We start from the raw sequence: 15,171 nt of genomic DNA, 5'->3' as shown, positions 1-15,171 counted from the left end.
ATTCATTAATGTAGATGTTAAATAATGTTGGACTTATTGGGCAGCCCTGTTTCACTCCCCGCCCCTGAGAGAAGAAGTCTGTTTGCTTGTTGCCAATTTTAACCGCACATTTGTTTTTAGTGTACATTGATTTAATAAAATCATATGTTTTCCCTCCAATACCACTTTCTATTAGTTTATAAAAAAGACCTTCGTGCCAAATTGAATCAAATGCTTTCTTGAAATCTACAAAACACGAGTAGATTTTGCCTTTGTTTTGGTTAACTTGTTTATCAATTAGAGTGTGGAGGGTGTAAATGTGGTCTGTTGTACGATAATTTTTTAGAAATCCAATCTGGCTTCTGCTCAGGACGTTGTGTTCGTCAAGGAAATGATGTAGTCTGCTATTTATAATACTGCAGAGAATTTTCCCCAAGTTGCTGTTAACGCAAATTCCTCTGTAATTATTTGGGTCAAATTTGTCTCCATTTTTATAGATTGGTGTGATCAATCCCTGGTTCCAAATATCGGGGAAAATACCTGCAGTGAGGATAATGTTGAAGAGTTTGAGTATTGCCAATTTGAATTTGTGGTCTGTATATTTGATCATTTCATTTAAAATACCATCAGCACCACAGGCCTTTTTGGGTTGGAGATTGCATAGTTTTTCCAATAATTCTTCTTCTGTAATTGGGGTATCTACAGGATTCTGATAGTCTTTGACTGCTAATTCAAGGATTTGTAATTTTTCTTGTATATCTTTTTGTTCTGGGCTCTTTGTTATATTGCTGTAGAGGTTTGCAAAGTGATTTCTCCACATATCCCCATTTTGGATAGCCAATTCCTCATGATGAGGTTTGTTTAATTTATTCCAATTCTCCCAGAAGTGGTTTGATTCTATGGATTCCTCAATTCCATCCAGCTGATTTCTAATGTGCTGTTCCTTTTTTGTTCTTAGGGTGCGTTTGTATTGCTTCAGTGTTTCCCCATATTGAAGGCGTATATTTTTGTTGTCTGGTTCTCTGTGTTTTTGATTAGATATATTTCTCAATGACTTTCTTAGATTTTTGCAATCATTATCAAACCATTTTTCATTATCTGTTATTTTTGGTTTGCTCTTGGTCTCTCTCTCTCTCTCGTTCTTGGTGTCTCTCTCTCTCTTGTTCTTGCTCTCTCTCTCTCTCTCTCTCTCGTTCTTGATCTCTCTCTCTCTCTCGTTCTTGCTCTCTCTCTCTCTCTCTCTCTCTCTCTCTCTCTCTCTCTCTCTCTCTCTCTCTCTCTCTCTCTCTCTCTCTCTCTCTCGTTCTTGCTCTCTCTCTCTCTCTCGTTCTTGGTCTCTCTCTCTCTCGTTCTTGGTCTCTCTCTCTCTCTCTCTCTCTCTCTCGTTCTTGGTCTCTCTCTCTCTCTCTCGTTCTTGGTCTCTCTCTCTCTCTCTCTCTCTCTCTCTCTCTCTCTCGTTCTTGCTCTCTCTCTCTCTCTCTCTCTCTCGTTCTTGCTCTCTCTCTCTCTCTCTCTCTTGTTCTTGCTTTCTCTCTCGTTCTTGCTCTCTCTCTCTCTCGTTCTTGGTCTCTCTCTCTCTCTCTCTCATTCTTGCTCTCTCTCTCTCTCGTTCTTGGTCTCTCTCTCTCTCGTTCTTGCTCTCTCTCTCTCTCTCTCTCTCTCTCTCGTTCTTGCTCTCTCTCTCTCTCTCGTTCTCGCTCTCTCTCTCGTTCTTGGTCTCTCTCTCTCGTTCTTGGTCTCTCTCTCTCTCTCGTTCTTGGTGTCTCTCTCTCTCTTGTTCTTGCTCTCTCTCTCTCTCTCTCTCTCGTTCTTGATCTCTCAATTTCAATTCAATTCAATTGACTTTATTGACATGGCAAGTTCGTTATTACTTACATTGTCAAAGTATACATATCTCTCTCTCTCTCTCGTTCTTGCTCTCTCTCTCTCTCTCTCTCTCTCTCTCTCTCTCTCTCTCTCTATTGTTCTTGCTCTCTCTCTCGTTCTTGCTCTCTCTCTCTCTCGTTCTTGGTCTCTCTCTCTCTCTCTCTCGTTCTTGCTCTCTCTCTCTCTCTCTCTCTCGTTCTTGCTCTCTCTCTCTCTCTCGTTCTTGGTTTCTCTCTCTTGTTCTCGGTCTCTCTGTCTGTCTCTCTCTCTGTCAGAGTTGCACAGTTATACATCTAGACGTGGTAACAGGAGCGGTGAGGCGACTCATGCTGTCACAGGAGAGAGCAGCCCGCCCTCCGATTGGTGGAGCAGCAGCAGCAGCAAGGAGGAGGCACATGTCAGAGGGTCGCTGACACATCATTCTTATTTCGTAACTGAGTTCTCATGTCCATTCAAACTCCACTCAACCATCCAAGCATTTCATTTAAACCACTTGTACAGTGAAATCCACAAGATATAGTCATACATAAAATGTCACAAGAAGATGTCATGCATGCTGTCACAAGAAGATATGTCATACATGATGTCACAAGAAGATATGTCATGCATGATGTCACAAGAAGATATGTCATGCATGATGTCACAAGATGTCACAAGAAGATATGTCATGCATGATGTCACAAGAAGATATGTCATGCATGCTTAGATGTTCTTTGTGAATTATTAACATCTCTATAACAGAACAATGACTTGGGACAACAAAACAGATTGTAGTCTGTACTGTACACTACGTAATAATTGTTTTATTAGGTCATAAGATGTGCTGGGAGTTTGCCCACAAGAACTGGCTACTGTTCCACAAGGAGCGGGTAAGATAAGCTCAGCTCATTGCTACTCTACCTCCTACCCCTTTTGTTTTTTGTAAACTGTCAGGGACAACACACACTGCACAGAATTTTGATCTGCCATTTGTCTGCCGTTCGTTTGGCATTGTGTGTTTTAGGAACCACCCGCTGGTGGACATCTGACTGCCAACATTTTCACACAATTCTACATGATGAGTTCATTTCCAAAATACTATATCTACACAAATTTTTCACATTTTTGTTTTTTCATCAGAAATTATGGATACCTTCGTGTGTGTAAAATATTACTCTTCTCTCATTTTTTATTAACTTCTCTGCGCTATGGATCCCTTTTACGGGATCATTTTCCTAAACAACCGCTGAATTGCAGGGCGCAAAATATTACTAAAAATATTTATATTCATGCAATCACAAGTGAAATATACCAAAACACAGCTTAGCTTGTTGTTAATCCACCTATGTGTCAGATTTTGAAAATATGCTTTACAGAGAAAGAAATCCAAGCTTTTGTGAGTGTATCAATCAATGCTAGAACAGCTAGCCCCAAATTAGCATGGTCACGAAAGTCAGAAAAGCAATAAAATTAATCGCTTACCTTTGATAATCTTCGGATGTTTGCACTCACGAGACTCCCAGTTACACAATAAATGTTATTTTTGTTCAATAAATATTCGTTTTATAACAGAAAAAACACCATTTGGGTTGCGCGTTATGTTCAGAAAACTACAGCCTCGTTCCGGTCCTAAAAGCCAGAAGAAAATTCCCAAACGTATCAGATTCAAAAATATTACAAAAAATATTTATAATCATGCAATCACAAGTGAAATATACCAAAACACAGCTTAGCTTGTTGTTAATCCACCTATCGTGTCAGATTTTGAAAAATTGCTTTGCAACGAAAGCAATCTAAGCTTTTGTGAGTGTATCAATCAATGCTAGAACAGTTAGCCTTATATTAGCTTGGTTAGCTTGGTCACGAAAGTCAGAAAAGCAATAAAATGAATCGCTTACCTTTGATAATCTTCGGATGTTTGCACTCACGAGACTCCCAGTTACACAACAAATGTTATTTTTGTTCGATAAATATTACTTTTATAACAAAAAAACGCCATTTGGGTTGCGCGTTATGTTCAGAAAACCAAAGCCTTGTTCCGTTCGACGAAAATTCCAAAACGTATCTGTAATGGTCGTAGAAACATGTAAAATGTTTTTTATAATCAATCCTCAGGTTGTTTTTAACAAACATAATCGATAATATTTCAACCGGACCGTAAACTATTCAATAAGAGAGAAAAAGAAAATGGAGAGCTACCCTCTCGCGCGCAGGAACAAATCAGAGGACACCTGACTACTTTTGAAAAATCTCGCTCATTTTTCTAAATAAAAGCCTGAAACTATGTCTAAAGCCTGGTCACAGCCTGAGGAAGCCATTGGAAAAGGAATCTGGTTGATACCCCTTTAAATGGAAGAAAGACGGGCCAGGAAACACAGATAAAAAAATATATTTATCACTTCTGGGTTAGATTTTCTCAGGTTTTCACCTGCAGAATCAGTTTTATTATACTCACAGACAATATTTTGACAGTTTTGGAAACTTTGGAGTGTTTCTATCCTAATCTGTAAATTATATGCATATTCTATGATCTGGACCTGAGAAATAGTCAGTTTACCTTGGGAACGTTATTTAAATTAAAAAAAATCTGACCTCTAGCGTCAAGAGGTTAATCGATTTTAGATGTGTCGTTTTTTTAGAAGTGTGTTTTTTTTGCTAAACGCTATGTGTCCATTATTTCGCTGGAATGGAATGTTCATATCCTGTATATTGACTGTGATATGTGGTTGTCTCAGCTATCTCAAGATCAATGCATCTGCTAAATTACTAAAAATGTCAAATTAATATGTTTTACATACAAACTTCATATGACTATATTTATTATTTTTAAAAACATTTTTTTATATTGATCACAAATGTATAATTTGTACAGGCCAACATATAGAACTTTGCAAAAAAACATGCTTATTTTTCTCTTTGAAATGTAACTATCAAGTGATAGATTTTAAACAAATACAAATATGTCATTTTACCACCCTCGCCATGAGTAGATAGGGAAAAACACACTAATCTCTTTCATAATTTCTTTAAAGAATAAAAGCTGATTTACCAACAGTTTTGAAAATGTATATGCTCTGCTGTATATAATTTTTTGGAATGAAACTCTTCACATGTGGAGTTGGCTTGCACTCGGTTTGAAAATTACGGCCGGCACTCTGTTCAGAGGTGCTAAGTACTTTCGGCCAGCAAACGTTACCGGTGTATCCATGCCTTAAAGTGAAATGTGTCCCTCCTGTCTTCCTGTAGTAACCAGTTGGATGTGCTGATGTGCTGGAAGGCCGGGTTCCCGCCATATCCCTCTCCATCAACCTCAGCAGGGTCTTCCTGGTGGTTACTGGTGGAGACCAACACAAACAAGAAACGCAAATCATCTCCTGTCCTCTACTTTGTTTCTTTCTGCTTTCTCTTCTATCCTCCCCATCCATCTCTCTTCTTCTGTCAATTTCTCATATTTTATTATCTCTTCTATCCTCCCGATCCACCTCTATTCTTCTGTCATTTTCTCATATGTTATTATCTCTTCTATCCTCCCCATCCATCTCTCTTCTTCTGTCAATTTCTCATATTTTATTATCTCTTCTATCCTCCCCATCCATCTCTCTTCTTCTGTCAATTTCTCATATTTTATTATCTCTTCTATCCTCCCCCATCCATCTCTCTTCTTCTGTCATTTCCTCATATTTTATTATCTCTTCTATCCTCCCCCATCCATCTCTCTTCTTCTGTCATTTCCTCATATTTTATTATCTCTTCTATCCTCCCCATCCATCTCTCTTCTTCTGTCATTTCCTCATATTGTATTATCTCTTCTATCCTCCCCCATCCATCTCTCTTCTTCTGTCATTTCCTCATATTTTATTATCTCTTCTATCCTCCCCATCCATCTCTCTTCTTCTGTCATTTCCTCATATTGTATTATCTCTTCTATCCTCCCCATCCATCTCTCTTCTTCTGTCATTTCCTCATATTGTATTATCTCTTCTATCCTCCCCCATCCATCTCTCTTCTTCTGTCATTTCCTCATATTTTATTATCTCTTCTATCCTCCCCATCCATCTCTCTTCTTCTGTCATTTCCTCATATTGTATTATCTCTTCTATCCTCCCCCATCCATCTCTCTTCTTCTGTCCTTTCCTCATATTTTATTATCTCTTCTATCCTCCCCATCCATCTCTCTTCTTCTGTCATTTCCTCATATTGTATTATCTCTTCTATCCTCCCCCATCCATCTCTCTTCTTCTGTCCTTTCCTCATATTTTATTATCTCTTATATCCTCCCCATCCATCTCTCTTCTTCTGTCCTTTCCTCATATTGTATTATCTCTTCTATCCTCCCCCATCCATCTCTCTTCTTCTGTCATTTCCTCATATTTTATTATCTCTTCTATCCTCCCCATCCATCTCTCTTCTTCTGTCATTTCCTCATATTGTATTATCTCTTCTATCCTCCCCCATCCATCTCTCTTCTTCTGTCATTTCCTCATATTTTATTATCTCTTCTATCCTCCCCATCCATCTCTCTTCTTCTGTCATTTCCTCATATTGTATTATCTCTTCTATCCTCCCCCATCCATCTCTCTTCTTCTGTCCTTTCCTCATATTTTATTATCTCTTATATCCTTCCCATCCACCTCTCTTCTTCTGTCCTCTGCTCTTTTCATTCAATTGGTGGGTGGGTGGGGGGGCGTTGACCAAGCCCACGCACGTGGGAGCAGGAGACTCTCACCGGCCATGGAGCCAGCTCAAGTAACACAACAGAACACAATGTCATTTAAATAAATGAGTTAATGAGTAATTTAATGTCCCTGACAGTATGGCATAAAACGTGATGTCTTCAACACTAACAGCCACTTTGTTACGATATCATAAAACGTAATGTCTTCAAAACTAACAGCCACTATGTTACGATATCATAAAACGTAATGTCTTCAACACTAACAGCCGCTATGTTACGATATCATAAAACGTGATGTCTTCAACACTAACAGCCACTTTGTTACGATATCATAAAACGTGATGTCTTCAACACCAACAGCCACTATGTTACGATATCATAAAACGTGATGTCTTCAACACTAACAGCCACTATGTTACGATATTATAAAACGTGATGTCTTCAACACTAACAGCCGCTATGTTACGATATCATAAAACGTGATGTCTTCAACACTAACAGCCACTATGTTACGATATTATAAAACGTGCTGTCTTCAACACCAACAGCCACTATGTTACGATATCATGGGAAAATCTGACTTATCGCCAATAAAAGAGCATTATAAGATGGTGGTCTTCAATTAACCAAAATAGTAAGAGTCCATCTTTTTCCCATGGAAGAATTACGTCTTGTCTCTTGGCATTTGACACTGTTAGATGACGAGGATATTGATAAGGCAGACGACACACTGTCTGGCTGTCTGGACCACTTCAGTGATTCATTACATCCCCCATTACGTCTCTCTCTCTCTCTCTCTCTCTCTCTCTATTCAATTCAATTTCAATTCAAAGGGCTTTATTGGCATGGGAAACATATGTTAACATTGCCAAGGCAAGTGAAATAGATGGTAAACTAAAGTGAAATAACTGAACATAAAACATTACACTCACAAAAGTGCCAAAGTAATAGAGAGATTTCAAATGTCATATTATGTCCATATAGAGTGTTGTAACGATGTGCAAATAGTTAAAGTATAAAAGGGAAAATAAATAAACATAAATGTGGGTTGTATTTACAATAGTGTTTGTTCAACACTGGTTGCCCTTTTCGTATGGCAACAGGTCAAAAATATTGCTGCTGGGATGGAACACTGTGGTATTGATGAAAATTGGATTTGTTTTCAAATTCTTTGTGGGTCTGTGTAATCTGAGGGAAATATGTGTCTTTACTATGGTCATACATTTGTCAGGAGGTTAGGAAGTACAGCTCAGTTTGCAACTCATTTTGTGGGCAGTGAGCACAGCCTGTCTTCTCTTGAGAGCCAGGTCTGCCTATGGTGGCCTCTCTCAATAGCAAAGCTTTGCTCACTGAGTCTGTACATAGTACATCGTCAAAGCTCTCCTTAATTTTTGGTCAGTCACGGTGGTCAGGCATTCTGCCATTAAGTACCCTCTGTTCAGGGACAAAAAGCATTCTAGTTTGCTCTGTTTCTAAAAAAAATGTTTTCCAATGTGTGTGTTTCCCAGACAGTAGGTAGTGACCAGCTGCTTAATGAGAACCTGCGTGCAGCTCTAGCTAAACCTCCTCCTCTCTGAAACCTCCTCCTCTCTGAAACCTCCTCCTGCTATGCATGCATCATAGTGGGCACCCCTGACCTTATGGTGAGAGACCAGACCACCTTACAGATAGTTCTCATTAGAGATATCATTACTTTTTTATTAGCTCTGTCATGACATTTGGATTAGAAATATCTTGACTTTTCATATATATATATATATATCTAAAACCTTTTTCACATTTTGTTAGGTTACAGCCTTATTCTAAATTTGATTAAATAAAACATTTCCGGGCATCCCGAGTGGCGCAAAGGTCTGAGGCACTGCAGTGCTTGAGGCGTCACTACAGATCCGGGTTCGATTGAGAGGATCTGCAGAGAAGAATGGGAGAAACTCCCCAAATACAAGTGTGCCAAGCTTGAGGCGTCATACTCAAGAAGACTCGAGGCTGTAATGGCTGCCGATGGTGCTTCAACAAAATACTCAGTAAAGGGTCTGGATACTTATGTAAATGTAATATTGGAAGTATTTTTTTTTTTTATAAATTAGCAAAAAATTTAAAAATCTGTTTTTGCTTTGTCGTTATGGGTCATTGTGTGTATAGGGAAAACATTTTTTTAACACTTTTTAGAGTAAGGCTGTAATGTAACAAGATGTGGAAAAAGTCAAGGGGTCTGAATACTTTTCGAAATCACTGTATGAGGACTTTTGAGAGATATAATTACTTTTACAATAACATAGCTGACTGAAAGACATCTTCCCCCCAGGTCAGAGCCTCACAATAACATAGCTGACTGAAAGACATCTTTCCCCCAGGTCAGAGCCTCACAATAACATAGCTAACTGGTGTAGAGACAAAGTTACAATAGCTAACTTTGGTGTAGAGAGAACCGTGTCTGAATCGTATACCTACAATATGTGGATTTGGGATTTGGGAGTAGTTGAAATGTTAAAGAATGTTGTAGTGCCATCGACCGGTCAATGGGAGTACTGCGCCTGAATCCTCCTCCATTCTCTGATCCTGTCATTCTGTCATCTGTTTGGTTAGTTGACTTGTCCCCTCTGTCTCTAATTGATGGTTTATCTGATTGACAGGTCTCTGAGTGTCTCTCCGTATGCAACATGGATATCGAAGGTGTCCGACTCTGACGTGCTATTGGCCGGTCTGGCCTCGGGGACGTGTGGTCACGGTGAATATTGGCGGGGACATGTGACTCTGGGAGATGGGATTGGACAACCTGCAGTGCTCTCTGCTGGACTGGAGGACAATAAGGCTGAGAGGATGGCAGGACTGGGGTTGTGTTCAGTGAGGTGAAATGCTCGGGAACTTGTTGATAGAAATGTAACGCATTAGAGGTAACATGATTGAACAAATAGCCATTTTCCTTCATTCTTCATGTCCTAAAACAAAACCGTTCTAAAACCAACACTTCAGCCTACATCCTGTAGTCCCAATCCTCACCACCAGGTGGCAGTGTTGAGTCATAAATATTCACACCTGATATAGATTGCTGCTGAACCACACAGTCCTGGAGGTTACAACCCGGTCTGGAATACTAGTTTACAGTCCTCCCTGGTCTTGGTGAATGGGCACAATGTAAAGTACGCAAAGTATAATTGTAGCACTTATGTAATGGAGTTGACCCTAGCTAGGGGTCATACTTTTTTATTTATTTTATTTTTATTTAACCTTTATTTAACCAGGTAGGCCAGTTGAGAATAAGTTCTCATTTATATATGTGACCTGGCCAAGATAAAGCAAAGCAATGTGACAAAAACAACAACACGGAGTTACACATAAACAAATGTACAGTCAATAACGCAATAGAAACATCTATGTACAGTGTGTGCAAATGTAGAATATTAGGGAGGTACGGCAATAAATAGGCCATAGAGACGAAATAATTACAATTAAGCATTAACACTGGAGTGATAGATGTGCAGAGATACTGGGGTGCAAAAATGCAAAAGATAAATAACAATATGGGATGAGGTAGTTGGGTGTACTATTTACAGATTGGCTGTGTGCAGGTACAGTGATCGTTAAGCTGCTCTGACAGCTGATGCTTAAATACTGTGATGTAATACAGTAGACCCTAGCTAGGGGTCAGAATGTGATGTAATGAAGTTGACCCTAGCTAGGGGTCAGACTGTGATACAATGGAGTTGACCCTAGCTAGGGGTCAGACTGTGATGTAATGAAGTTGACCCTAGCTAGGGGTCAGACTGTGATACAATGGAGTTGACCCTAGCTAGGGGTCAGTGTGTGATGTAATGAAGTTGACCCCAGACCTGGGTTGGCAGGTGACTATAGGCAGTGACACAGTGACTAATGGGGCTTTCAAGACGAAGTCAGATCATAATGTCAGTGATCTTCAGGTCGGAAAGTCGGAGCTCTAGAAAATAAAATCCAGTTGGCTTTTTTCCAGTTCCTAGTTGTCTTGAACACACTGGAATCGGAAGTCTGAGATTTCCGAGTTCTGAGTTCCCAGTTGTTTTGAACGCGGCATAAAACCTTTGTTGACAAGATTAGCAAACTTAGGCATGACATGCCAGCAGCAAATGCTGAGCCTGTGTCTCTTCACAGGCCCCATTGGGGATCCTAATAAAATACAAAAATACTAAGTACTGTGTATGACGTAGTAATGTCAGAGACTTGGGTCAAAGACAAGTCAAATTATTTTTGTACAATGTAACCAATGGGATAATACCAAAAATGCAAACTCTGTCATATGGCCTTGAAGGCTGTAGTGTACATACAGTCAAACATCTGATTAAGGAAGAACCGGAACCTCACCCCTGGTTAATAAAGGACTGGGACCTCACCCCTGATTGATAAAGGACTGGAACCTCATCCCTGATTAATAAAGGACTGGAACCTTACAGCTGATTAATAAAGGACTGGAACCTCACCACTATTTAATAAAGGACTGGAACCTCATCCCTGATTAATAAAGGACTGGAACCTCACAGCTGATTAATAAAGGACTGGAACATCATCCCTGATTAATAAAGGACTGGAACCTCATCCCTGATTAATAAAGGACTGGAACCTCACCCCTGATTAATAAAGGACTGGAACCTCACCCCTGATTAATAAAGGACTGGAACCTCACCCCTGATTAATAAAGGACTGGAACCTCATCACTGATTAATAAAGGACTGGAACCTCATGCCTGATTAATAAAGGACTGGGACCTCACCCTTGATTAATAAAGGACTGGGACCTCACCCCTGATTAATAAAGAACCGGAACCTCACCCCTGATTAATAAAGGACCGGGACCTCACCACTGATTAATAAAGGACCGGGACCTCATCCCTGACTAATAAAGGACTGGGAACTCACCCCTGATTAATAAAGAACCGGAACCTCACCCCTGATTAATAAAGGACTGGGACCTCACCACTGATTAATAAAGGACTGGGACCTCACCACTGATTAACCTCTACTTCCACACAATCCCGGATCCGGGAGCACCCCCATCAGTAAAAAAGCTGACTAGCATAGCCTAGCATAGCGTCACAAGTAAATACTAGCATCTAAATATCATTAAATCACAAGTCCAAGACGCCAGATGAAAGATACACATCTTGTGAATCCAGCCATCATTTCTGATTTTTAAAAAGTTTTACAGGGAAGACACAATATGTAAATCTATTAGCTAACCACGTTAGCAAAAGACACCACTTTTTTTACTCCACCATTTTTTTCCTGCATAGGTAGCTATCACAAATTCGACCAAATAAAGATATAAATAGCCACTAACCAAGAAACAACTTCATCAGATGACAGTCTGATAACATATTTATTGTATAGCATATGTTTTGTTAGAAAAATGTGCATATTTCAGGTATAAATCATAGTTTACCATTGCAGCCACCATCACAACCCTCACCAAAGCGACTAGAATAACTACAGAGAGCAACGTGAATTACCTAAATACTCATCATAAAACATTTCTGAAAAATACACAGCGTACAGCAAATGAAAGACAAAGATCTTGTGAATCCAGCCAATATTTCAGATTTTTTAAGTGTTTTACAGCGAAAACACAATATAGCATTATATTAGCTTACCACAATAGCCAGAAACACAAGCCATTTACCAGCAGCAAAGGTTAGCGATCGTAACAAACAAGCAAAAGATATATAATTTTTGACTAACCTTCATAAACTTCTTCAGATGACAGTCCTGTAACATCATATTACACAATGCATATAGGGTTTGTTCGAAAATGTGCATATGTAGCGGCACAAATCGTGGTTATACAATGTGATTAGTAGCCAAACTTCAAGCAATCTGTCCGGCGCCATCTTGGAGAGGCACCTAATCTAATCGATAACTAATCATAAACTTGACTAAAAAATACAGGTTGGACAGCAAATGAAAGATACATTAGTTCTTAATGCAACCGCTGTGTTAGATTTTTAAAATTAACGTTACTACGACATACAGCGTGCGCTAAAGCGAGACCGCACCGAAATTCATGGCGGAATTATTGTTTAACATTTTTCAACATAAATACGAATTAACAGCATAAAGACTTCTTACTATTTGATGAGCTTCCATCAGAATCGTGGGCAAGGTGTCCTTTCTCCAGAACAATCGTCTTTTGGTTGAAAGATGTCCTCTTCTCCTGTAGAATTAGCAGCTAACGCTAGCCATGTGCCGGAGAGGTGTCCAACTCGCGATAGCGCGTGACAAAGAAATTCCAGAAAATCGCAATAAACTGATATAAACTGCTATAAGTCGGTTTAAATTAACTACCTTATGAAGTTTTTAAGACAAAAATCAAATTAAATCAGAGCCGGAGATATAGAACTGCTAAAACGAAAGCTTTTCAGGACGCCATGGTGATGTCCCTCCTGCGTCAGGCCCCCCGTTGAAAAGGTCGGACCTTCCGTTCCAAGAGCTTTTATAGTGCCCCAGATGGTGCAATCCACTCCATTCAAATTCTCACCGCTTACTGACATCTAGAGGAAGGCGTATGCAGTGCATGTAGCCCCATAGCTTACATGGGAATTTATAAACTGACCCTAGAACAGAGACCTCGATTTCAGAAATCTCACTTCCTGACAGGAAGTGTGCTGCAGAATGAGTTCTGTTTCACTCAGAGAAATAATTCAAACGGTTTTAGAAACTAGAGAGTGTTTTCTATCCAATAGTAATAATAATATGCATATTGTACGAGCAAGAATTGAGTACGAGGCAGTTTAATTTGGGAACTAAATTTTTACAAAGTGCAAACAGCACCCCCTATTGAGAAGAAGTTTTTAATAAAGGACCGGGACCTATTCCCTGATTAATAAAGGACTGGGACCTCACCCCTGATTAATAAAGAACCGGAACCTCACACCTGATTAATAAAGGACCGGGACCTCATCCCTGATTAATAAAGGACCGGGAATGAAAAGCACTAATCCAGAGTTATATTTGATAATGCAATATGTGCCTTTTAGTGATATCTGCTTCAAAAGCACAAAGCCTTCAACTCACTCAAAATAGGTGCGCAATGTTTCACCCAGGTCATAGGTGACACACACACACACACACACACACACACACACACACACACACACACACACACACACACACACACACACACACACACACACACACACACACACACACACACACACACACACACACACACACAGAGGGCCCCTCAGATGTGAGAGACCCACTCTCTCAGGCTGTTTTCCACCATCTAGAGGTCTTCTTTGATGGCCATCCTGAGCACACAAAGCATGGCCCTTCAAGTACACACTCTGCCTAGGCTCTCTCGCTGCAATTACTGTAAGCTGTTTTTACCTGCTAACACACAAACATTATCTCACTGAGCCCTCTGAAAGCCCTCTCACACACATACCTACACACTCTGCAGGACTGCCTCCAGTTCAAGATTCATGACAATAAACGCCACCCTGCGACTCCCTATGCCTCCTGAAATAGACACACACACAGTCACGTGTGCGCACACACACGCACACTGATAAACAGTGTTTAATTAGGGAAGATCACTGCTGTTTTCCACTGACGGAGACAGATAGATGACAGCTCCCTATTACCTCATAATGGACCTATTCACACACAGCCAAGACCTCTCCCACACAATGAACCCATGCAGTGTGTGTGTGTGTGTGTTTGTGTGTGTGTGTGTGTGTTTGTGTGTGTGTGTGTGTGTGTGTGTGTGTGTGTGTGTGTGTGTGTGTGTGTGTGTGTGTGTGTGTGTGTGTGTGTGTGTGTGTGTGTGTGTGTGTGTGTGTGTGTGTTTGTGTGTGTGTGCTCAATAGATAACTAACCATTTTCCACTTTGTTACAATGATATTAAAACCCTTTTATGCTGAGCTGGAAATTGCCACCAATATCTCAGTTCATATTATATTTAATGATTGTATGTAGTTGTAAGTATTAAGGAATTCAATAATATGCCTCTAGCACTGAGATGCAGTGTCTTAGAGCTCTGCGCCACTCGGGAGCCCTAATGTTTGGTACACTCAGTGTGTATATTACTGACAATTTACTGTATGTAGTCAATCATGTCACTGCTTTACTGACACTGGTGACCCAAAATGGAGTCACGCTGGGTCAAATGTGTACTGACACTGATGAGCCAGAATGGAGTCACGCTGGGACACATGTGTACTGACACTGATGAGCCAGAATGGAGTCACGCTGGGTCACATGTGTACTGACACTGATGAGCCAGAATGGAGTCACGCTGGGTCACATGTGTACTGACACTGATGAGCCAGAATGGAGTCACGCTGGGTCACATGTGTACTGACACTGATGAGCCAGAATGGAGTCACGCTGGGACACATGTGTACTGACACTGATGAGCCAGAATGGAGTCACGCTGGGACACATGTGTACTGACACTGATGAGCCAGAATGGAGTCACGCTGGGACACATGTGTACTGACACTGATGAGCCAGAATGGAGTCACGCTGGGACACATGTGTACTGACACTGATGAGCCAGAATGGAGTCACGCTGGGACACATGTGTACTGACACTGATGAGCCAGAATGGAGTCACGCTGGGACACATGTGTACTGACACTGATGAGCCAGAATGGAGTCACGCTGGGTCAAATGTGTACTGACACTGATGAGCCAGAATGGAGT

Source organism: Salvelinus namaycush, chromosome 13, assembly GCF_016432855.1.
Source record: "Salvelinus namaycush isolate Seneca chromosome 13, SaNama_1.0, whole genome shotgun sequence".
NCBI lineage: Eukaryota > Metazoa > Chordata > Actinopteri > Salmoniformes > Salmonidae > Salvelinus > Salvelinus namaycush.
This window is presented reverse-complemented; position numbering follows the sequence as displayed.